The sequence below is a fragment of the Artemia sp. Qi Xiang Cuo genome, unplaced genomic scaffold, assembly GCF_049724085.1.
Source record: "Artemia sp. Qi Xiang Cuo unplaced genomic scaffold, ASM4972408v1 HiC_scaffold_3168, whole genome shotgun sequence".
Lineage (NCBI taxonomy): Eukaryota > Metazoa > Arthropoda > Branchiopoda > Anostraca > Artemiidae > Artemia > Artemia sp. Qi Xiang Cuo.
Genome location: NW_028300563.1, coordinates 5,680 through 32,775, shown reverse-complemented (window position 1 = coordinate 32,775; position 27,096 = coordinate 5,680). Strand labels below are relative to the sequence as shown.

At 36.1% G+C, this 27,096-nt stretch overlaps 1 pseudogene across 1 annotated transcript; it reads right to left on the bottom strand.

The window, feature by feature from the left end:
- Positions 1-28: 28 nt before the first annotated feature.
- Positions 29-26,497, bottom strand: LOC148938527 (uncharacterized; annotated as a pseudogene). The gene is made up of 4 exons (XR_016143680.1): positions 26,340-26,497; positions 25,069-25,233; positions 16,883-17,047; positions 29-1,182 (listed from the first exon to the last, which is right to left on the bottom strand). The product of XR_016143680.1 is annotated as an uncharacterized LOC148938527 (transcript).
- Positions 26,498-27,096: the final 599 nt, after the last annotated feature.

Genomic DNA, 27,096 nt, shown 5'->3' with positions numbered 1-27,096 from the left:
AAGCTTGCGAAAAACCCTTTTCACATACCTAACATTTAATTGGCTACTTTTCCATATGCACTCTCTGGTGCCTGTTCAAGCTGCCCAGTAGAGAAAAGCATAATTTACATAAATCGTATTTAAACGGCTACACACCTGTATGTACTCTTTGGTGCAGGTTCAAATATGATTGATGAGAAAGAGTTTTGTCACAAACATCACACTTAAATGGTTTCTCCCCCGTATGAATTCTTTGATGTGTGTTCAAAGTATCACAGCGAGAAAAGGTCTTGTCACAAACATCGCATTTGAACGGTTTTTCACCCGCATGAATTCTTTTGTGTGTGTTCATAGTATCAGAGTGAGAAAAGGTCTTGTCACAATCATCGCATTTAAACAGTTTTTCACCTGTATGCACTCTTTCATGCAGGTTCAAATGTGAAGAACGAGAAAAAGTTTTGTCACAAACATTACACTTAAACGGTTTTTCACCTGTATGCATTCGTTGATGTGTGTTCAAAGTATCAGTGCGAGAAAAGGTCTTGTCACATACATCGCATTTAAACGGTTTCTCACCTGTATGCACTCTTTGGTGCAGGTTCAAAGTATCAGTGCGAGAAAAGGTCTTGTCACAAACATCGCATTTAAACGGTTTCTCCCCTGTATGCACTCTTTGGTGCAGGTTCAAATATGAATAATGAGAAAAGGTTTTATCGCAAACATTACACTTAAACGGTTTCTCACCCGTATGCAATATTTTATGCGTGTTCAAACTTGATGCATGAGAAAAAGTTTTGTGGCAAACATTACACTTAAACGGTTTTTCACCCGTATGCAATCTTTTATGGGTGTTCAAACTTGATGCATGAGAAAAGGTCTTGTGACATTCATCACATTTAAACGGTTTCTCCCCTGTATGTATTCTTTGATGCTCGTTCAAATGCTGCTTTCGAGGAAATTTCTTATCACATACTTCACATTTATATGTTTTTTTCTCTTTATGAGTTCTTTGATATCTTTCCAATTTTCTATACTTTTTACTTTGCAGGCAACTTTTCAAACCAGTTTTCTGATTTTCTAAGCCTTTTCCTTCAGATTCCGATGCACATGCATTTGAGAAACCACTCGTTGATGGATTCTTTGAAACAACTAATGACGTATTTCCCTGTAAGTTTATTCCAGACACGTGTTGAGAAAAGTGACCTAAAGAGTTATAGAGTTAAAATAGAACAAAAAAAATAAATAAAACAAAAAATCAAAACTTAAAAAAACAAAAACAAAACACATCTTTCAATATGTTTTTAAAAGCCTACGGAGTAAAAAAAAAAGAATAAAACAAATATCAAAAATCAATAAACTGAAAACAAAAAATAAATCTTTCAATATGTTTTAAAAGTCTAAAAAAAAGGTATATGTTTCGATATGTCTTAACAACTAATTTTATTTTCGATCCCTCTTCTCTTCCTCATGGTGATACTTATAACACAACAAATACTTATATTAGCATTTAAATTTAGTTATTCTAATATTAGCATACTTATATTAGCACTTAAATTTAGTTATTCTAATGCAATGAAAGAGCGAAAATGAAACCTTAAGTGATCAAAAAGTATACCGTGGTGTAAATCAACCCATAAGTGAAGGAGAGGAAATATTACAACAAATATTAGGAATTATTGTAACTAAAATAGGAAGAGCTAAAAGAATACACATCATATGTTGAAGGTAAATTTTTGGGGTAGCCGCAAAGCTTTGGATTATAAGAAAAATTACGAAAGTCACGTTTCCACAGGTCTTACACGTACCAGTTCCAATAGCAATAAGGAAAAGTCAACAAGGGGCAATATGGGTAACTCAACAGCAACTGGGTGGTGTGAAATTGAATAAAGGATTATTGGCCAAATTTGTGAGAAAGAATATTTATTTCTGCCCATAGTTGTCATTTCTGTTTATATTTGTACTTAAGTGCCATTTTAAGTGGCTTCTCTTGGTGTGTCACTTTACTTATTTGCATCTTGAAGTTAGAGAATTTTAATTTTCTATTCCCAAAGGACTTGTCCTTTGTCTGCTAGTTCAATAATAAAAACAGCTGATGTTTGTAAACAAAGCCAAGCTAAATTAATGTCATTCTTCTTCCGAATCTGCAGCCATCAATAGACGCAGTTGTCAAACGCTAAATATTAAAACGCCATCGATTATGTTGGCTCGTCCGTTTTTGCGTATATTCGGTGATAGTTTGTTCAGAAGGGAGCAACATCAAACAAACAAGAGGCCAAGTTTGTATCAGCGGGATTTCAATCCTTAAACTGCTGGGAATATATGATTTGAGTATTGTACTTCCCACATTCTGTCTACCTCGAAGCCAATAAGAATTTTTAAATTAGAAAACATATTGGCTGAGTAAACACACTTAAAAAACATATTCGCATATTTTGGTCTTCACACTAATTGTATATATTCTAGCTTGTAGGCTAGACTAAAAGTTGGTACAAGCTCATTGAAAGACCAAAACGACCCCTCTCGGATCCGTAAATCGACGCTAGTACATAGCCAAATAAACCCTGACTCCCAACAACGGAATCAATAAACTATCCATAATGACAAAATTAAGAAAGGAAAGACGGAAATATCCGCTTGTGTCTTGCAACTCAAAAGTGACCTCTCACGCGATCCAGTGTTTTTCGTGTGCGGAATGGACTCATGCCAAATGCACAGGAATCAAAATCACCGGGAGCTACAAACGTAATCCGACTTGGACTTGTGTTGCGTGTGCCCTAGTGGTACAAGAGACATTGCCGATAACAAATAACCCAGCCTCCAAGTCCCAAGAAACTCCTAATTACAACGACATGCTTCAACCATCAACTTGACGGTGAAAAAACGATAAGTCCTATCTTACTTTCTACTACAAAAACAAAAAGTATCGGATGTCACTGGGTCACACTCGACTGAGGTGACACTAGAGGCATCTAGCGGTCGCATCGTCAGCGAACAGGTGGCACTGTCGCCGTCTTCGACGGAGATCCCATCCGTCGAGTCTTCTCAAGATCAAGATTCACGACGCAGATGGAACAAGGTACCTGATTATCGACTTAGTTTCGACACAGATTACGAGAAGGAAGCGAATATCAGTGAAGGAGATATTATTTCTACAGCTGAACTTTTCTGTTTGCCAGCGAGACTAGAGGCATCTACTGACACTGTATATCGTATCAGCGACTCGAGCCTCTTTCAACCATAGAAAAAGGAAGTCCTAGAGCCGCCCACCCCCTTTCGCAGCGATAAGGAAGTCAAAATTACCACTCACCTCTCCAGTTTCAATGCGACCAGCACTCCAAAGTCCTCACCTACACCAAAAGTTCTATGCTTTGGGACGACGCAGGGACTACGCCATACGAGATACAAAAGCCCGTTTACATAAACTGGCCCAAACGGAGGGTAACCGTCTCTTGTTTGATGTTTCATCCGGTCATACGCGTAAGCCGCAACAGAATGTCAAGGAGAACGCCCTTACACTGTTGAACTACAATTACTCCATCAGGAACAAACCCTCTCGCGACGTGGAAGATTCATTAGAGTTCGCTATGATCAACGCCCTTTCAGCAAGAATTGAGCAGCAGAACTAAACAATCACGGAAGAGAAGGCAAGGATAGCTTAACTAACAGCTACAGATGCCGCTTACAAACATAAAATCGCGGACGTGATCGAAATTCTTCTCAAAAATAACCGATCGCACCATAAGAGTCGGACGGTCAGCCTATCAACACAAAAGAGTACGAGTACTATGACTGATCCCCACGAGACAGTTGTCGTACGCAAGGTACGGCGCCTTGTCAGTATAAGTGAAGAAGGTGGAAAAACAAGACCAATTACTGCTCATCAAATCTCCCAGACTACAGGAACAGCTGAGACTTGCCAGCCTTCGGCGAAACTCAGGGTTGAGCTTCCGAAAAATGACCAATCAATCGTTCTACTCGACTCCCCAATTGAAACTCAGAAAAAGGCAGAAAGCAATTGCTTTTATTTTAAAAACTGAAAGTGTGGATGGGGTAACGAGTGCTGGAAGTCCCAGTCAGCAGCAGTTCCGTCGATCAGTGAATATCACTCCAGCTTAGGTGGTAGTGAAGCTGCCAAATCAGAGAAATGTACAAAACTTCATGCCCTATAATGCAAGAAGTTTGCATAAGGCTGCTGCAATAAAGGGAACCATTGCAATTTCTTCTACCCACCGTCACCAGTTTCAAAAACAGCCAAACCTAACGTGGATACCACAGGACCAAAAAACTCGACACATCCTCTGAAATATCACCCACCGCAACCACTTCAACAGGAATGTATTCGAACTCGCACTTTCTACAGGAATGGCTCCTCAGCCGCAGACAACGTTCGCCACCAACAAACAGGGATAAACAATGGAGCACTGAACAAGAATCAACCAGCAGTCAACAGAAAACAAATAGAAGAGGCAGCTATGGTACAAAAACAACCATTACTATCCAAACCTCTTCCGTCAAGAACCGACAAACTCCAACTCTCGATACTATAAGAACACTTACCGGCAGATCCCAGGTCAACTTACCATGCCTCCGGTCCCCATCCTCGAGACGATGGTGTAATTTCTTAAAAGGGAGGTTTAGCAAACTGAAATCCAGAAACTGACTTTAAAAAAAAATAAATGCGCCCACCAAAAAAAACCTTTTAGACGCAGAATCACTCAAGGTCGTGAGCAAGGTAAATGCAAAGATTCCCCTCAAACCTGGAAGAAAAAAACATATTTTCAGTTCTTTCCCTAACATGGCGCTCACCAACGCCCAGTCCCTCGGAAATAAGACTGAGGAGCTCAAACACATAGTACACCGTGATAATATTGACATCGTAGCAATTACTAAAACATGGGTGGCCTCGGCAGATTTCGTAAAAATCGACGGGTACAACTTCCATCTGCTACCACGGTGTGACGCTGACGGAATTTCAGTCCATCATGGAGGAGGCGTCAGTTTGCTGTGCAAATCTTCTATTAAATTTCAGATTCTGCAAATACCAGTCCCGAGGAACATATTTTTAGAAGTCTAGTGGCTATGGGTTAGGCCTCAATGGCTACCTAAAGTCTTTGGGAGCGTTGTCTACGGAGTCGTTTATTACCCCCCAAAAGAAGAGGTCCATCAAAACTGCAGCCCCTGGATTCACTGCAAATACCCCTGCGCTGCGACAATCATCGCTGGAGATTTTAATGACATAAAGTTATCGTTGGTGTATGAAACGCTATCCCTGAAACATATAGTCAGCTGTCCCACCTGAAAAGAGAAGACTCTCGACCGCATCTTCACTGACTGCGCCGATTACTTTCGTGAGCCCGAAACTCAGCACCCACTTGACAGAGGAGACCATCTAATTATTCGCCTGGTGCCAAATGGCTACAAGCCAAAAAATGGATATGAGATTAGAAAATACCGCTCCATCACCAAAGAGGGCGTCATGAATTACAGATAGTGACTCTCCTTGACGAACTGGACTGAGTTGCTAAGACTCGAGGGAGCTAACGAAATGACTGAATTTCGACTGGATTACCTTTTCGAAAGATTTCAACAATGCTCTCCTGAAAAACAGAAAAAGGTTAAGCCCTGGACAAGCCCTGGAACACGGACGGGATCAGACGAATAATAAACGAACGTGACCAGCTGTTTGACAAAGGGTACCAGAATGAGGCGAGGAAGCTGCGGAATGTAGTTGTGAACAAATGTCGGGCCGCCCGCCAACAGTACGGAGCCAAAGTAGTTGAACAACTTTTGAAGACAGACCTGAAGAAATTCCACAATACAGTCAAGAAACTAATCGGTCCTCGATCTCGGGATTTCGAAGTCCTTGATCAAGAGGGGAAATCCTTGTCAGCAGACGAAAAAAACTTCTACTTCACCGAGATCTGATCTAAACATCGACCTCTTCAGCAACTACCCGAATTCGACCGAACACTAAACGAAATCTCGATAATCACTCCCCTAGAAGTCGAGAAAAAGATTCGCAAGATGGACCAGAATAAAGCATCATGTTTCTTCGAAGTCCCCACCAAAATCATTGCCCAGTGTTCGAAGGAGCTGTCTTCACCACTTGCTGCAGTTTTCAATCAGTGCCTTGTTGAGGGAACCTTCCCCCAGCGATTTAAGGTGACGTATATCGTCCCTATCCGAAAGATGCCGAACCCGACACAAGTGAAAGACCCGCGGCCTATCTCGAAAGCCACCTTGAAAATCCTGGCTCTTACGTCAATGTTCTTATTGGGGACATGGTCAAGGCGTTCGACCTCTTAGACCATTATATCGTTGTTTCTGGAACAGCTGAAACGAAAGCTCAACAGTTTCTTGTTAGAAAGATGACCAGTTTTCTGAGCGACAGGATGCAATGCGTTGAGCTTAAAAATACGCAGACAACAAAGATGTCAAAGTTCCTCTCTATCACCTGCGGAGCCCCTCAGGGTACCAAATTTGGGCCTCTGGCTTCCGTCATAACTGTAAACAAGCTGGTAATCCAACAAAAACATAGACTGAAATTCGCAGACGACTTGACACTACCCACCTTTCGATTGGTCTCGTCCGAATCACAACCACACAAGCATACCTTTGAGGAGTTGCAACTTCAAGCCAGCGAGGCCAAACTTCAAATAAGCACTGAAAAAAGTGTGGTCCTCCGAGTCAACTTTACAAAGCATATTTCTGAACAAATAGAATCTGAGGTTGATCTTAAAGCAGTGGAGTCCGCGAAAATTCTCGGGATCATAATCGACAATAGCCTTGGCTGGGAATCCCAAACCTCCAAATTGGTTGAGAGAGGAGCCAGTCTTCTCAGACAATTTGCCCAGCTACGAAGATTTGGACTATCCCCCCAAAACTTGACCAACCTCTATAAAACCTACGTTCGTCCTGCCCTGCAATATGGATGCCAGGTTTGGCACCCCAGACTAACCAAAATTCAGTGTCTTAAAATCGAGCGAATTCAAAAACACGCATGCCAATTCATCCTTGGGCACGAATATAGATCATATGAGGAGAGTCTGACATCACTAGACCTGAATACACTATCTGCCAGGCGACACGAGTTGCTCATGACTTTTGGGAGGTCTTGCCTGTCGTCGGATCTTTTTCGTAGCATCCTGCCAGAGTTGCAGCCAGCTCCTAAAAATCCACACCCCAACTGGGGGTCACACTGGAGAAAAGAAAAATATAAGCCTCCTCCGGATTACTGTAGTGTGCGATATGATCGTTCTTTTGTGCCACACTTTTGTAAACATTATATAACATGTCACAGTGATTAACGTCGTTTTTTTCGTTTTTTTTCTGACATGCCAGAGCTATTGTTTTGGATAATTTGGCGTAATAATAAACTTGATTGATTGATTGATAGGAATAAATACTTTAAAGGCCAGAATGTATGATTACCGAAAATTATGTATGCAGAAGAGATCTTACTGTACAAAAAAGGGGCGGTCATCTTTTGACGAATGCAAACGGGTTTAGAAGGCGGTCCTTAACTTGAGAAAGCAAAATTTGAATAGCAGGGTTTCAAGTTATCACCTGATTTTAGAAGATAAAATGACAAAAAAAAGGTAAAAGCAGACAGATAAGAAGAATTTTGTTTCACTCTCAGCATTAGCCTTTATAGTCACGTTGAGGAAGAAAAAAAATTAATTAAAGAGAAAAACGTGAGGGCAATTGATAGAACAATGACAAGAAAGAATACGCTTATTTGGGGTAAAATATTTGACAATATATAGATTATGCAATATGTTGATTGGCTACACAGGATTTGTCATTGGGGAAAGAAAAATGTTCTGACCTGGTTGTGTCCCAAAAGAGTAAGGGTCTAAATGTGAAATTTCTGTGGATGGTGAGGGGTATTTCGAACTAAATCAAAAACCACTATGTGCACACTGAGGAGGAGTAAAATTTGAAAAATATTTATATAGAGAAAAAACATAAGGAAAAATATTTAAATATTAACAAAGAAAAATACAATTATTTTGAGGCAAATTATTGGGCAATTTAAAAATTATGCAATTTTCGATTGTTTACACACAGCATTAATCATAGAGAAAGGAAGGAAGGTTTCAACCCAGTTGTGTTCCAAAAGAGTTAGGGTGTCAATGTGAAACTTTAGTGAATTAAGACCCCAAAGCCATTGTATGTACAAATGGCTTATACAAAAAGGTGTATCTGTAATACTTTAGGAACAGCTAAGGGTTTTAACTTGAAACTTTCAGGCCCCTTACTGCAGCTTTTTCAACAACGGCTGCGACCATTCATTAATTTGACTTTAACTACTTATGACTGCTGCTATTTCTAATTGCGACTGCTTTCAGGTAATTTTTAAGGGGTTATTGATCAGCATCAGAGCATATTATTTGCAAGCGGTTTGTAAAAAAAATCTATTAGCAATGACCTAAGAAGAGCTGAGGGTATTAAGTTAACTTTCAGGGCTTGTTGAAAGGGTTGTTGGAAACTAATTGAGGGGAAGGGAGCTGAAAACTGACAACTCAAATTCAAATGTCTGTACTACAGTACTTATAATTGAGGAAGGGTGGAGGGCTATATCCTGTGAATAACAAAAACATAAGGGTGTTATGGTGAAACTTCATGACGTTTTGACTATTTTGAACAAAACACCTAATTTTCATCTAATATCTTAGCACAAAGGGTAGCGAAAAAGGGTTTTGAAGGGGCCCGGGATGTCATCAGTCCGTTTGACTCTTATAAAAACACCAAAAGTTTCAAATTTCATTTGAATGAGCACCTTTGAAAGTTTCTAAGACAACTCCTTCCATGCTGACAATGATTAATAAAATGAAACCCTATTGCTCTTTACTTATATCGCGTTTCAGATATTTTATTGAAAATCGCCATCAATTTCATCATTTTGACAAAAAAATTAAAGAGAATCAATTGAAATGTGATAAAAGGATTTATTTTGGTACACAAACATTGAACACAGTGAATGGAGAGAAACTACACACTCTAATAAAAATATGTACCCTATATATGTTCATAGGGTACCAAAAAGGGCTTGGGAGGAAAATGGGATGGCATCAGTTTCTTTAACTCTTATAAAAAGCACAAAATCACCAACTCCTTCCATGCTGACAATGATTAATAAAGTGAAACCTTATTATTCTTTACTTATATCGTGTTTCAGAAATTTTATCAAAAATTGCCATCAATTTCATCATTTTGACAAAAAATTTAAAGAGAATTAATTGAAATGTGATGAGAGGATTTATTTTGGTACACTAAAATTGAACACAGTGAATGGTGAGAAACAACACACACTATGGAAATAAGAATATTTATATCATTAGGTTGCAACAAAACGTACTAGGAAAATCACATTTCACACTAATTCACTACATAACATGATCAAATAGAAGAATATTTGATCAAATAGAAAAATTAAAAAGAAAGTAAAATACTTTGTTATTATTAATTATTTGGTATAATATAAAAAAAGACATTGAATATGGTGCAATTATTCCTTTCTTCTAATCTAAACAGTTTACCAGCAATATTCTTCATGCGCTTCGAAAATTTATATCTATTGAGTTTTTAACTCAAGATCAAATTGTCTTGAATATCATATTGAATTTTACTAAGGTAACTTTTAAAATAGCATATTCAATAGAAATTCAAATCAAAGGTGGGAGTTATGACAGAAAAACAAAAGAAAAGTTATTTTCTTGTTAAGCAAAAAGGAAAATATTGAATTTGGATTGATTGGGTGGAATTAATTTGAATTTACACGTTTACTAGGCGCTAACGCAAAAATGTATGAACAAATATTATATTTGCATAAGACTTTAATAAACAATTTTGTTTAGCAATTACATTTCTTTTATGATTTTCATTAGCTAGAATATTTGTGAAACTGCTACCCTGTTCTTAAAAATACTCATGCTCAACATATGTTACCCTCTGAGTTCAATTGTTTTCTAATTAATGAAGGGAACCCTTGTGTGATTTTTGTTGATAAACATAACAAACAATTTTTTTTTTACAGTATATATATCCTCTTCAACGCCTCGCTCTTTGCGCTAAAGTTTTTAGTACTTTAGAAAAAAGCTTCTTATTGGTCCAATTAAACGAGCATAGTGTTTTAGAAACCCATCTCAAAGAATTGGGCCGAAATTAAAACTTAAGCGTAAATATCGAGGTGTTGAGGATGGGGGCAACCACCTTCATATACGTAATAATTTCTGTTCGTTTCAAGTTTTAATGTTGCTCCTTACTTCCAGTTGAAAAAACTTGTTTTTAAAATTTAATTTCTGATCGTTTTTTAAATAGTCCCAGGAAATCTGGCACAACCTCCACGGAAAAAGACCCTCTCCAAGTATATACTATATAGACAATTCAATCCCGGAGAAAATTTACCCTTAACATCTATTAAGGGCAATTACCCTTAACAACGCGTAAAATTGAGACAGAAAAGAGAAAGCAAGAAATAAAAAAAAAATTATAGGAATTCTGGAAAATTCCCCTCGTATAAAATTTTCTGTGATTAGTTCACCCCCTGGAACCTTATCTCCCCATGAAGTTCCCCCCGTGAAAAAAAAACCAGCAGATAATTCGTCTTCCCACCCTAAAATGTATGCATGCTTCCCAACAACAAACACTATAAGTAAACAATAGACAATTTTTATAACTTAAAGACCATTTCCCTGGGAATGTGGGGGGGGGGGTCAGGTTATATCCAAAGCCATAGTTATTGGGCCTTTCAACTATGATGAAAAAAATAAAGATCTAAGAATTTTGGTAGTACGATTTCGGGGAAAACGGGGTGGGCCGGGTCCTAGTTGCCCTCTAATCTTTTGCTCACTGAAGATGGGCGCTAGAAAACTTGATTTCCGTTTGAATCAGACCTCTCATTATAATAGTCGACTCACGTGACCAGAGACAACTTTTCCGTCTATCATAAGCAGCGCATCGCGCTGCCTAAGTAAAGAATGATGTTGGCACAATGTATTATTTTTTTTTCTTTAGACCAGGGCACTTCGTATCGAAAGATTTGTCGTAGAAACTTCAAAAAGGGCTCATTCGATTAGAAATTGGAGTGGCTTGTGCCCTTTTAATAGTCAAAAGTGATTGGAAGGCAACTAACACCCCTTCCACGCCCACCATTTCCCAAAACACATCCAATCAAAAGTTTGAGATATCCATTTTGTTCAGCGTAGCTCTTTTCAAGATATAAATTATATTTTTGAGGAGGACACTCTCCCACAGCACACAGGGCTAGGGTTGTAACTTATTTCCTGGGGACATACAAGGTTTTTATAGAAACCGTTGTCGTAAAAACTTCAAAAAAGCCCCATTTGACTGAAATTTCGAAGGGCTAGTGCCATTATAAACAGTCGATAGTGATCGGAGGGCAACTTACCCCCCTCTCACGCCCATGTTTTCCCCAAACACATCAAGTCAAATATTTATAGCCATTTTGTTTAACTTAGTTGAAAGTTCTGGAAATTAGGTCTTTGAGGATGACAATCCCCCACAGCCTTCAGAGCAAGGATTGTAGGTTATGCCCTAGGGGTATATAAGGTTGTCATAGACAGCGTTGTCGTAGAAACTTTAAAAAGGGCTCATTGAATTGTTGATTGGAATGACTAGTTCCCTATCTAATAGTCAAAAGTGATCGGAAGGCAACTAACACCCCTTCCACGCCCGCAGTTTATCCAAACACATCCAATCAAAATTTTGAGATAGCCATTTTGTTCAAAGTAGTTGAAAGGTCAAGAAATTATATCGTTGAGGATGACACTCCCCCCACACCCCTCAGGCTAAGGGTTGTAAATTAGGCCCTGGGTCCACACAAGTTTTTTATTGAAAGCTTTGTCGTAGAAACTTGAAAAGGGCTCACTCGATTAGAAATTCAAAGGGCTATTGCCTTTTTTAATTGTGAAAGTGATTTTAGGGCAAATAACACCCCTCTCACGCCCACCATTTCCCCAAACACATCTAATCAAAATTTTGAGATAGCCATTTTCTTCAGCGTAGCTCTTTTCTAGATATAAAGTATATTTTTGAGGAGGACACGCTCCCACAGCACACAGGGCTAGGGTTGTAGCTTAGTTCCTGGGGACATAAAAGGTTTTTATAGAAACCGTTGTCGTAGAAACTTCAAAAAAGCACCATTTTACTGAAATTTCAAATGGCTAGTGCCCTGATTAATAGTCGAAAGTGATTAGAGGGCAACTTAACCCCCTCTCACGCCCATCTTTTCCCCAAACACATCAAATCAAAAATTTATAGCCATTTTGTTTAACGTAGTTGAAAGTTCTGGAAAGTAGGTCTGTGAGGATGACAATCCCCCACAGCCTTCAGAGCAAGGATTGTATGTTATGCCCTCGGGGTATATAAGGTTGACATAGACAGCGGTGTCGTAGAAACTTTAAAAAGGGATCATTGAATTGTTAATTGGAATGACTAGTGCCCTATCTAATAGTCAAAAGTGATCGGAAGGCAACTAACACCCCTTCCACGCCCGGAGTTTATCCAAACACATACAATCAAAATTTTGAGATAACCATTTTGTTCAAAGTAGTTGAAAGGTCAAGAAATTATATCGTTGAGGATGACACTCCCCCCACAACCCTCAGGCTAAGGGTTGTAAGTTATGCCCTGGGGGCATATAAGGTTTTTATTGAAAGCTTTGTCGTAGAAACTTGAAAAGGGCTCATTCGATTAGAAATTCAAAGGGCTATTGCCTCTTTTAATAGTGAAAAGTGATTTTAGGGCAAATAACCCCCTCTCACGCTCACCTTTTCCCCAAACACATCCAATCAAAATTTTTAGATATCCATTTTGTTCAGCGTAGCTGATTTCAAGATATAAATTATGTTTTTGAGGAGGACGACTCCCTCACAGCACACAGGGCAAGGGTTGTAAGTTATTCCCTGGGGGCATACAAGGTTTTTATAGAAAGCGTTGTCGTAAAAACTTCAAAAAAGGCTCATTCGACTGAAAATTCAAAGGGCTAGTGCCCTTATTAACAGTCGAAAGTGATTGGAGGGCAACTTACCCCCCTCTCACGCCCATCTGTTCCCCACACACATCAAGTCAAATTTTTATAGCCATGTTTTTTAACTTAGTTGAAATTTTAGTACATTAGGTAGGTCAGGATGACAATCCCCCACCACATTCAGAGCAAGGAGTGGTAGTTATGCTCTGGGAGTAGCTAAGGTTGATATAGACCGTTTTGTCGTAGAAACTTTAAAAAGGGATCATTGATTTGTTGATTGGAAGGACTAGTGCCCTTTCTAATAGTCAAAAGTGATTGGAAGGCACCTAACACCCCTCCCATGCCCGGTGTTTCTCCACACACATAACCTCTACACTTTGAGATAACCATATTGTTCGACGTAGTTGAAAGGTCAGGAAATTATATCGTTGAGGATGATACTCCCCCCACAACCCTCAGGCCAAGGGTGGTAAGTTTTGTCCTTGGGGCATATAAGGTTTTTAATGAAGCTTTGTCGTAGAAACTTGAAAAGGGCTCATTCGATTAGAAATTCAAAGGGCTATTACCTTTTTTACTTGTCAAAAGTGATTTTAGGGTAAATAACCCCCCTCTCACGCTCATCTTTTCCCCAAAAACCACCACACAAAATGGTGAGAGATCCATTTTGTTAAAGGTAGTTATAAGTTTGAAGATGATGACCCCCTCAGAGCCCTCGGGGCTCGGGGTGTTGGTTATGCCTTGCGGGACGATGATGTTTTTATAGATAGTGATGCTGTAGAAACTTCAAAAACGGCTCATTTGATTGGAAAATAGAAGGGCTTGTGCCCTTTTTAATAGTCAAAAGAGATTGGAGGACAACTAGTCCCCCTCCCACGCCTACCCTCCCATTTACCCATTATTTTTAAAAACTAAATGTTGCATTAAGATTAAATCAATATGCACTGTGTTAATGCTAGTTCCCAATGAGGCATCTCAGCAATATCCCAAGTATGACTGAGGTTATTAAGTTCAAACTTTCGGGGCTACCTCTACTATTAAAATTTAACCGAATCGAAATAGCATAAGTGAATCAAAGCTATCAAAGAAAGTAAACAGATTTGTTTTGCAAATGGTATCAAGTTTTCAATTTCAGGTCTGTTAGAGTAGTTATGAAACTAAATTAAACACTACTATTTGCGTCCAGATTTTTAAAAGGGTGTATGTTGATAAAAATTGCTGAAAATTTTTCTCAAGCATACAAATAGCAGGCCAAACCAAAAAGTTTTAAAAAAACGAAAAAAATTTAAAGTAATATTTTCTTTTTCCCTGAAAAGACTATGTCAATATAAAACGAACAGAAATTAATTAAAAAAACTTTTTCCACTAAACAAGTTTTTCAAAGAAAAGTAAAGGACTCCATTAAACCAAAAATGACCAAAAATAAAATTAAATAATCTATCAAGCGTGAAACTACCACAAATCAGCATCGATAAATAAATGAAACCCAAAACTCGGTTATTAATTACAATAAATAACAGAGTCAAACTGAAAAAGAGCAGAAACTAACCTCAGTAAGGCTCAAAACCGATATGCCTTCCTAAGACCGGAACATAATTTGCATTTTACTTAAAAAAATACAAATAAATTTGCATTGTCAGTTTAATATACATGTACTGATATTCAGTAATCAAAATACTAATATTATTTGATTGATTAAAGTTATAAAAGTAAAAACATTTATCTTTTTTCACTTAAGTGCAAACTTTATAGTGTAAAGTACAATCATATCTAAAGTACAATTACTATATCTTTACAATTACTATGTCTATATTTTATAATATAAAAAATCGACCTTTTTCTTTAAGAAAATTAGATCTCATTTCATTATTTGCCATAAAGTCACTTTGCATTTGCTGACGATAAAGAGAAAAGTAAGAACTTTTTCAAACCATCTCGTTAGTCACCATGGGGTAAACTTGAAGGTTGAGGAAGGAGTAAAAGGAATAATTTCTATATGGTATCCTAGGACCACCGGGCCAATAAGATCATCCCTGGGAAGAAAAAAAACAAATACACAAATAAACACGCATTCATGATCTTTCTTCTGGCAAAAATATAAAATTCCACATTTTTGCAGATAGAAGCTTGAAACCTCAACAATTGGGTTCTTTTATACGCTGAATCTGATGGTGTGATTTTCCTTAAGATCTTCTGACTTTTAGTGGCTGTTTTTCCATTTTTTTGAAAATAAAACAATTTTTACAGAATATTTTCATGACCAATTCTGGGTAAGACTAAACTTAATGAATATTATAGATGAATTTTATTAATAACCTGTCTTGCAAACAACAGAAACAGACAGAGCACAAACAAGAAAAGAAAGAAAAATCAAAAACTGGCAAGAATACCAAATACAAACAGAAAGAACTATATAATGAAATATCTATTTGAGAAGGTGGGTCCACTCGTGATCCAGAAGCTCGAGTTTTTTCACGTAATTCTGAATAACCTCCTCCACGGCCCTCAGAGACTGAACAAGTCCATATTTCGCAACAATATGGCGGTTTGTAACAAAACGCAGCACTTGAAGAAGATATTGGGGATACTTGAAAAATATCGACCTAATGTCTTTTCGGTTTCGAGAACTCAGAAGCTTCCAAAAAGATGACAGGTACAAGACATGAGGCAAAGCTACTGTATTATAAAGACGAGCCAAATATTTACGGCTTGAATTGCAACGGCTAGTGACAGCACCCACACAGGCAATGTACACTTTTTTAGAAAGGTGTTCAATAAGCAAAGACTGGGTCTTTCGATGATTACGACCAATCGGCAGGCCAAGGTACGAAATGTGACTAGACGGTGTTACGGTAATTCCACCAAGCCTGACTGTAGCATTATCTTCAGGGCAATTAAAAAACAAAACAGCAGACTTTTCTACATTAAACTACAAACCAATATCAGCATAAATTTTTTCAAGACGCAGTGAATTATTTTATAATGAAGAAAGCAGCCGAGACAGATCTAAAAGATCATCTGCAAAACCCAGAAGTGACAAGTCAATATGATTTCAAATATAACTCGGAGAGATAAACTGTTGTGCATCATTAACACTGTTATTATACAAAGTTGGAGTCGTTATAACCCCTTGCTTAATTCCCTTGTGTACGGATATCTCCCCACTAAGTTCACCATCTTGCAAACGAACACGAAGCTTGAGATTTGTATACATATCACATAGTGACCTTACAATAGAAGAACGCACGCCTTGCTTACACAACTCAACCAAACTCTGGGCATGAAACCCAGAGTCAAAAGCTCTCCTGACATCATATTGACCTGATATCAAAGTTTTTCGCGAAAGATGAGCATCAAGTAATATGTTAGCAAGAAGATAAAGTACATGAGTGTGCCCGAGGCCTTTTCGAAAACCAAACTGGCGTGGAGGCATCTCCCACTTATCATAAATGTCATGAAACAAAACAATCTCGAAGAGTTTACAAAATACTGAAGATATCGTTACTGACCGATACGAAGAAGGCTGTTCGGCTGGCCAAACAGTTCGAAATCATCATTAAATACAATCAATATTTGGAATCAATATTTGAAATCATCATTAAATACAATTCTTTTGATGTATCATTGGTATCAAAATTCTATTTTTTTTTTTTAGAGTTTCTTTTACTATTGAGCAAGGTTGCTCCTTACTAACAGTTCTTTACCCCGAACTGTTTGGTAATAAAACCTACCAAACTACTTTCAAGTGAAAATTGAAAAATTTTCATGAAAGACTACAAAAACGGTTTGGCAAACACCTGCACAGAATAAGATAAAACAAAAGTTTCATCTTAAGATTAAGTCCCTTTGTCCTATTTTTGTCCAATAAAATATTACATTTCAATCAACAAAAACAAAATGTTTCAGATATACCTTCATTGTGAGAACATTTGGATTCCTGGGTGTCGTGTTCAAATTTACATGGTCCTGATATGCTAGGTAAATTAAGCAAGGGAACGTCTTCATGTTTTGGAGACAAAAGATGGTTTGGAAAATGAAATGGCTTCTCGTTGTCATTTAGTAAAGCATCTTCAACTTCTAAAACAAAATTTTAATTAAACAGACATAGAAAAATTTAACAGTAAAGCTTACTAAGCAAACCTGACAGCCTTTTCTTTTTGGTTACGTTTAAAATTGTAAATATACAGACATTATATTTATACATAAAACCAGGTGTATTTGCGGATTTTTTTCAAAAATCGTTTTTTAAAATATAATTTTCATAAAAAAAAACAGAAACATTCAAATAAAATTCACAAACATAGAACAAATTAAAATTTGAAATTCATACGATTTAAAGAGTTGTTGGATTAAATTGACCCAAAAACATAAGACAGAAACCCCAAGGATAACACAGTCCCCCCCTCCCCGAATCTGGGGACAAGGGTTTTAAGCTATGTCCCTGGGGCATATAAGGTTTTATGGAAGGGATGGTAGCATAAACTTTAGAGGTGGCTCATTAGATAGTAAATCAGAATTTCTAGTTCACTTTTTTAGAATCAAAAGTAATATAATGGCAACTATTCCCCCGCCCAAACAACAGTTTTTTCCCCAAACACGTCTGATCAAATTTTTGAGATTGTCATTTTATCCAAAATAGACCTAATCTCACATAGTAACATCTTCGGGGTTTATACAGGCACCCAAAACCAGGGGGTATATAAGGTTTTTATGGAAGGAATGATGGTATAACTTCGTCGGGGGCTCATTCTATTTAGAATTGATATCCATTTTGTTAAAATAATGGGGACCTAAGCCCCTAAGACCAAACAAACCTATAATGAGTCTAAGGTCTTAGAAATGTTCATACTACAAAATGAATTAAGTGGTATTTACATGCGTTTCATTACTAATTCTTTACAGCTCTTTAAAAAATATGTCTCATTAACCATCCAGCGAGAACTTTAAAAAATATTGGTTTTTAAATTGCAACCAGCAGTTATAACTTTCATTCTTGAGAGTTTAGATTTCTGCTGTGGTCTCTTTTGAAGAGATGTAGCGTTCAAGTCGAATAAATATTTTGGTAGTTGGGGCTTCCAAGCTTTTAGTACTTTTGCTTTAGTTTCCCCTGTGCTTGTGCACAATAGACAAGCTGATGCCTCGCTGATGAAACGATGAAACGCTGACCGTAACGCTGAAAATGAAACGCTGACCGTAAATCACCTTGATACCGGTATTTATGCCCGGTTCGGTCAATGAGACCGAACCGGTCTTATTGAAAGTAAATATGCAACATTTCAGGAGATTCTAAGATAAAGCTGATGGTAACGACTTTTAGTAGAAACTGATGAAAACTTCTTTTTTGAATTAATTAGGAAAAAACTTAAAATTCAAGTTGTTCCTTTCAAAATCCTCTACAAGTCCATGTTAAAATTATTAAACTTCTGTGTACTATTTTCTTGGACAATTTGAAATAGAATTTGCACCAAAACGCCATATGTAAAAAGCCCAGTAAAAAAAAAATAGCCAGCTCAGATTATATTGCTATATCAGAGGAACAGATAGAAACCAAAATCGATACCTTTAGGCGTCCGTTATCGCCAGACAAGCTAAAAATATTCAACATGGAAGATAAAGCCGGGAAGTTTTCTATGCCGGTCCCCCTTATAAACAGTGAAAAGCAATGACAATAAAAATTCCGGATACTTCGGTCACAAATTCAGTGACACCATCATCAGCATATATCCGGTATTTTTTTGTGTCATTGTTTTTCACTCTCTTTTAAAATGGTTTATCCATATTTGAACTATTATTTGAACGACCTAAGAAAACGTGACTTTCGTCATTTTTAAATATCCAATCGGACTCGCTATGTTCTTCTAGCAATAGAGGCAGTTCAGTCTAGCTTCTATGCAGTTCCAATGATAACACCCAATTTTCAACTTATTTCAAATTCAACTTGAAATCAATATATAAGACAGATATATCTCCAAATTTATAAAGAAATATATACAATATAAAAATGATTTGTATAATCTATACAGAGATGTAGTTTTAAGGCTTATCATCAAGCTTATCAAAAAATTAAATAAATAAAAAACAAGATGTTTCAACTGAAAGTAAGGAGCAACATTAAAACTTAAACAAACAGAAATTATCACGCATATGAAGGGGATTGCCTCCTCCTCAAAACCACGTTCTTTACGCTACAGTTTTTAGTGTTTTTGAAAAAAGATTTTTATTGTTCCAATTAAACGAACATAGTGTTCCAGAAGTCCTTCTTAAAGAATTGGGACAAAATTAAAACTTATACGTAAAGAGCAAGGTGTTGAGGAGGAGGCAACCACCTTCATATAAGTAATACTTTCTGTTTGTTTTAAGTTTTAATGTTGCTCCTTACTTCCCATTGAAATAACTTGTATTTTTTATATTTAATTTCTGATCGTTTTTTAAATAATCCCAGGAAATCTGGCCTGACCTCCACGAAGAAATACCCTCCCCTCAAATATATCCTCTTGACAGTTCAATCTCGCTGAAAATTTAACAAGGCAATCACCTTTAACAACTCCAAGCGAAACATATAGACGGAAAAGAGAAATCAAGAAATAAAAAAATGAAAAACTTACATGAATTCTGACAAATTTCCCCAGAGTATAATTTTCTATGATAAATTCACCCCCTGAAACCTTCCGTCCCCATTAAAAGTTCACCCGTGAAAAAAAAACAGCAAAAAATTTCTCTTCTTACCCTAAATGCATATATGTTTCCCTACAACAAATACTATGCGTAAACACTGGAACATTTTTATAACCTATAGACCTTTCACATGGAGCTATGGGGGGTGGGGTGTCAGGTTAAATCCAAAGGCAAATTTATTGATTTTTTAATAAATGATGAACAAAATGGCTATCTGAAAAACATTTTCGGAAGATTTTGGGAAAAAAGGGGCTGGGAGGAGGCCTTGCGAGTAAGTCTCGTTTAATGATGTTTAAAAAAAATTGAGTTCGGGCATATCGCCAAATTATATAATGAATATTCCAGTATCCCAAGCCAAGTTTGACCAAGCTAATGAGCTCCAAAACGAAAAATTAGACCGACTACTTAGTAAGCAGGCTGATTTAATAACTGCAGTTAACAATTTGTCTTCTGAAATACAGGAGTTAAAGAATGAGGCTTTAGAAAGAGATAGAAAAATAGCCGAATTAGAAAGGTCACGTGAAAAGAAAACGTAGAAGAACTCGTTACCCGATCGTAAAATGCAACTAATTGAAGTGAAAGAAAGACGTTCAAACTTAATCAAACACGACTTACCGACGGATATTAATCCAAACCAATCCCTTGAAGCTCACCTGGAAAATCTACTTAAAAATGCTTAAAAAATTGAGTCATCTGTGTCAATTAACAAATGTTACTGCTTAGGAGGAAAAACTGTCAATATAGCGAACAGCCGCCGTAATCAAAGTCAGTCACGTAAATCGGCAGTTAATCCAGTGCTAATTAGGCTCAGGAATGAAGCTGAAGCTTATCTAGTTATGCAAAACGTATCCAAGCTTAAGGGCTCTGGAATAAAAATTTGCACGGACCTTCCTCCAGCACTTAACGCTTTACGCACAGGATTGCTTGCTAAAGCAAAAGAGATGAAGGAGTCTGAAATGTATAATGCTTCTCGGGTGAAAAATAAAGGAACCCATGTATGAATTGAGATAAAAAAAAATTATTCGGTGATATGGGAGAGAGATATGGGGGATCAATAAGTGAATAGGATAGTAGTAATCTGAGTTTATATTTATAAGATATTGTTGAGTATTTTGTTTATTTTGTGTTTAGTGCTCTAGTTGTTCAGTTAGTTAATAATTTATGATTTTTTGAGGATTATGATTATATTATTTTCGGAGGCCCGTTCGCAAAATTATAATAATGTTTTTTTTGTGGGTTTTTCTTACCTTTTTTTTTTGTTATAAAAACTGTTATATTTAATTTCATTAATTTGTGCCACACTATTCCTGATTTTTTCCTGTATAAGGCTTTCATGCTATAAAGTTCTAGTTTTTCGTTTATGTTTGTCTCTTTCAGATGAAGTTTTGGTTACAATTGTGTCTCCTTTGACTCTCCGTATGGTTGGTAAGTCACTTTTTCTCAATAAGTATACCCAGCATCGAGATAATGCATAAGAGACTTCTTAATTTCAAGGAGCTCCCTCTAGATTTAGGTAATATTTGAGAATTTATGCAAAGATGACGATGTTTTTGACATGATGGTTCATTTTATCACTAAAAATAAATATTTACCCCCACCCGAGTTTTAAATAAAGACACTAGTTTTAGAATAGCATTTTTGAACTGTCGCGGGTTACTAAATATTTTTACCGAATATCCCTGTTTATTTCTCACCACAATATAGATGTCTTCGCCTCTTGTGAAACATTTTTAAATGATTCGACAAAGTCATTTATTAATAAACGGGATTATACTTTTTTTCATAAGAATCGGATTAATAAAAAAAAGGGAGGGATTGGTTTCTTTATTAAATCAAGAATTCAGTCAGATGAGATGAGTGAGTTTGATCACCTATATCTTGAAATGGTGTATGAAATTTTGGCAGTTAAAATAGAGGTAAATGGTATGAAAATTTTGTGTTGTGTTTTTTACCGGCCTCCAAGTTCTCCTTAATCAAAATTCGTGGAGCTTCTTGATGATTTCATGCTCATTGCTTCGAAAAAATATCCAAAAATAGTTATCATGGGTGACTTTAATATTGATTTATATAATTCTAATAATTCAAGCGGTAATTTCCACAGACTCTATTCTGACGGGGCTGACTTGTTATCAGTTTGTCTATCCCGTGGTATCTTACCAGCTTATGGAGTCCCAACAAGAATAACGAAAAGATTCTGCTTCCCTTATTGATAATTTGTTTACGAATCTGGAACTAAAGTCTAGTGATGCGGTTATTGAAGATTTTTCAGACCATTTGATGCTTGTGACCGACCTTCACTTGATTACAGAGTTTAATAGGCCTACTAAAAGATAAATGAGAATGACTAACAGAAACTCCTTAAGTAAACAAAGTATTGCTTTCTTCAAATGATTTGTCTTCTTGTTTAGAGTCTTCAGAACCTGATTTTGCTGCTGAATTTTTTGTGAATCAGTTTAAACGTTGTTTCAATAATGCTTTCCCTCTCCACCAACTATCAAGAAGAAATAGTATAAAGCCGATTAAGCCCTGGATATCTCCTGGATTGCTGGTATCAATAAAAAATAAGAATCTGTTACATAAGGTATACTCACTGAATTCATCTGAAGTTAAATTAGCTAAATTTCGCAGATACAAAAATTATTTAACAAAAACTTTAAGATCAGCAAAAAGTCATTACTTCGCCGAAGCATTTGTTGAAGCAGAAGGGCCCCCCAAGAAGACATGGGAAATAACTAATAGGTGCTTAGGAAAGCATAAGACCCATGATCTTCCTGATGAATTAATAGCTGAAGATGGAACTAAACTTGCTACAGGGAAAGTAGAAGTTGTCAATGCATTAAATATACACTTTACAAAAATTGGCGATGAAACCGCGTCAACTGCTGGAAATAACCTGGTCCGCTTCCTGCATAATATAACTGGAGAGGACTTTCAATCATATCTACCCCTGTCTCACAATTGCTCCATTTTTCTTACTCCTGTAACCCCAGATGAACTTTTACTTACAACAAACCTCTTAAAGAATGGATCTTCGGAGGGGATTGATGGGTCATCTACTAATCTGATTAAGTGCATAGCACCAAATATTGTAATCCCACTTTCCCATGTGTTCAACCTCTGTTTTAAACCCGGAAGACTTCCTTCTTGTTTCAAGTCTGCAAGAATTATCTCTTTGTATAAAGGAGGAGATACGAAGAACCCAACAAACTATCGGCCGATTTCAATCCTGTCCACATTTGGGGAGTTGCTCGAAAAGTGCCTACATAACCGTATAGTCAGCTTTTTAATGAAATCTAAATTTTTTAGTCCGATGCAATTTGGGTTCCGGAAGTCTAACTCTACTGAGCATGCTATTATGGCAATGATTCAGTTTGTTCATGACGCCCTCGACAAAGATGATATGCCTGCTAAAATTTTTATTGACATTAAAAAGGCATTTGATACGATTTCCCATTAAACATTGCATACTAAACTTGATAACTGCAGCATAAGAGGCCCAGTTAATGACTTAGTAATGTCATACCTAAAAAACCGAAATCAGTATGCAGACGGAGGCGATACTGCTTCCTCATCAGTATCTTACTCTCAGTCAGTTGGAGTCCCACAAGGCTCTATTTTGGGTCCACTCCTATGTCTTATCTATGTTAATGATATCAGTAATAGCATCAAAGATATTGGCCTTAACACATTATTCGCCGATGACACGGCATGCAATGTCAGCAGCCCCGACTCTAGATCTTTGAAGCTTAGATTGGAATCAGCAATGAAGAGGCTTATCTTATGGTTTTCGAGAAATAAATTGACTATTAATTGTACTAAGACAAAACTCATCATCTTCTCTCGTACTGGGAAAACAGCACCGGAAATTATGATGATTAATATTCAAGGCCCACCCATTGAAATTGAAAGAGTTGATGATATTAAATATCTCGGGATAATACTGGATTCAAGTTTATCATTTAAAAGCCATGCAATTTATCTTCGAATGAAACTGACAAGAAATATTGGAATGATGAATCATCTGAAATTTGTTCTGCCGTTTTTTGCCCTGAAATCTATTTATCATTCTCTAGTGCAATTCATATATAAATTACTGTCCCATTATTTTTTTGAATACTTTTAAAACTCATATTCTTCCTCTTCAGAAGCAACAAAATAAAGCTCTGCATCTATTGAAAAATTGCCTGCCTAGCCCGTTTTCTTACCCTGGTAAATCGTCAACAGAAAGTATGTATCAAATTTTAAATATCCTTCCACTAGATCTTTTCCCTTCATTCCATTCTGTTCTTTATATGATTAAACACGTTCAAGGTCTTTTGCCTGAGTATTTTTATTTGCATAATAATTTTTTTCAGGATGATAATCAGGTTTTGCATGCATATTGGACCCGTGGCAGTTCTGTAGTCCGTCAGGCTTTAATAAAATCTGAAAGGTCCCGTTTTTCACCAAGGCATAGTCTTATAAATAATTGGAATAAATTTCAGTTTTATAGATTTGAAAAATTCGTTGGTTAATAATAAAATTAGATTAATGAATCACTTAATCAGTAATTATTAATTTGATTTATTTTCTGGGGTGGATGCTCCTCATTTCACTTTATTTATTTGGTTATTTTGAAATTATGCAGATTTTTGTTGTTGTTACCATACGGAGAGTTGAAGAGCAATCTTTTTATTCCAGTATCAGGAGATAGTATTATTTATTTATTGTTGAGCGTATATAAACCCACACACGAGTTATTCCCACTGTGGGTCATTGATTTGATAGTTTTGTCAAAACATTTTTTATTGATTAATAAAGAACTTGAACTTGAACTTGAACTGGGTCAATACGATCACCCCTGAAAAAAAAAAACAAAAAAACAGATAAACAAATAAACACGCACTCTTGATCCTTCTTCTGGCAAAAAATACAAAATTCAACATTTTTGCAAATAGAAGCATGAAACCTCAAAATTAGGGTTCTCTGATACGCTGAATCCAATATTGTGATTTTCATTAAGATTCTATGAATTTTCTAAGATGTTTCATCCTTTTTTCGAAAATAAGGAAAATTTTCTCGGGCACGGAACCTTTGATGCGTAAAACTAAGCTTAATGAAACTTATATATTTGAAATCGGCATAAAAATCCAATACTTTTGCTGTATCTATTGGTATCAAAATTCCATTTTTTAGAGTTTCGGTTACTATTGAGCCAGGTTCCTTCTTACTTACAGTTTGTTACCACGAATTGTTTGGTAATAAAACCTACCAAACCATTTTGAAGTAAAAATTTTCAAGAAAGACTAAAAAATGGTTTGGCAAACAATTGAACATTAGAATGAGATAAAACATAAGTTCCATCTGAAGATTAAGTCCCTTTGTCCTATAAAATATTATCCAATACATTTAACCAAACAAAAAAAACAATGTTTCAGATATACCTTCATTGTTAGAACCTTTGGATTCCTGGGTGTCGTAATCAAACTTAAATGGCCCTGATATGCTAGGTAAATTGACCAAAAGAACATATTCACGTTTTGGTGACAAAAGATGGTTTGGAAAATGAAAGGGCTTCTCGCTGTCACCTGATAAGGCATCTTCAACTTCTAAGACAAAATTTAAATTAAACAAACATAGGAAAATTTAACAGTAAAGCTTACAAAGCAAATCTCACAGCCTTTTCTTTTTAGGTACGTGTAAAAATGTAAATATACAGACATTATATGTATACATAAAATTATATGTATATGAAGGCTTTTTTTGGAAAATTCATTTTGAAATATCCACTTTTTATAAAGCAAAAGAAAACCAGAAACATTCAACGCAATTCACAATCATAGAACGAATTAAAACCTGAAATTCATTACATAGAACGATTTACTAGATTAAATTGACCAGAAATCATAGAACAAAAACTCCAGAGATAGCACAGCCCCCCCCCAAGAACCTAGGGACAAGTGTTGTAAAATATGCCCCCAGTGTTGTATAATATGTCTCTTTTAAAACGTGAAACAAAAGAACTATTCCACACCAAATAACCATAAGACAGATACGGATTGATAAAAGAATGATAGAGGATCATTAAAATTCTTGGTGGAAGCTCATTGCTTAGCCTTCTTATAAGACCCAATCCTCTTGCCTCTTTTGCTGATATTGCGTGATTTCCAGATTTTGCTGATTTGCTGATTTGCTGATGCAGCTTAACAATCACAAAAAATAGACAATTAAAAGTAAAAATACCAATCAATAGGAGTTTTCTACATCAGTTTCCATAGCATAATATACAAAATATAGTCTCCAAAAGTTTAGCAACTGAATTCAACTAACTTTATTCATCTCTTAGATGTATTATGATTAGATATTCCCACTTGAATCCCCATAATTACCCCTGCTTTAATAGAAATATTTCGTTCATCATACAAGCACAGAGAAAATTCCTCAACCGGATGATTTAATTGTCTCACCAAACTTAAAATCTAAAGCTAATAAATTGAATCTAAATGTGTTTCCGTCAATAAGAGGTCACTTTATCACTCCTCAGCTCTTAATCGTTAGACTCAAGTACATATGCAGTTACATTTTTTTTTCTTAAGACATTTTTTTTTTCTTAAGACCACTTAATGAGCAAAAAGGAAAAAAAAGGAATAATTATTTTCTAGAACAAAGTAGCTTTTCTTTTATGCTCGCATAAAAAATTAACTGTACAACTAACCGTTTTTAATGAAAGAATCCTCAGATACTGTGATGGGATCATCCATTTTCAGAATTTGTGGCAAGTCCATTAAAGATCTTGGAATGGAGTTAGTACAAACTATGAGAAGTAAAATACTATCATTGGAGCTTGGATACAACACAGATTTTAGTCAGGAGAGTCCTAAAATACAAAACATATTAGGATTGATGACTAATAATGACTTTTAACCCCTCCAGAGCATATTTTATCTTAATACAGTTGAAAGAAAAGGCTCAAATCCTTCAGTAGTCAAAGGCATTACAAATTTTATTAACATTAAAATTTGATTATTAATTTTTTTAAAGCGTGCAAAAGTTAAAAAACTGTCTTTTTGATGTAACTGTAAAGTAAAGAGCAAAATAAAGCTGTCAGCTTATTCTGTTAGTAAAGTTTCCAATCCAAAAACTTGGAAAATTTGGTTTAATTCTTGAAATGAAAGCTTTATTCAAGGTTTTAATGCCTTAAACACTACAAAGTGTACAAAGACATTTTAAAATCCAAGAAATTTTAGATATTATAGATCTTAAATCTAAATAAATCCAGATATTTTTAAATCTAGATGTTCTTACTTTTAGGACTTGAAGAATGTGAAAATAGATATAAAATTAGATAAAAAAGATATTATATAATAGCATTCTATTTATCAATTAAAAAGTAAGTCAAGAATTAAGTAATTACCTTCAAAAGCAATTCAAAACTAAAATCTGAAGTGAAAGTAAAGTAATTTACGAAACAT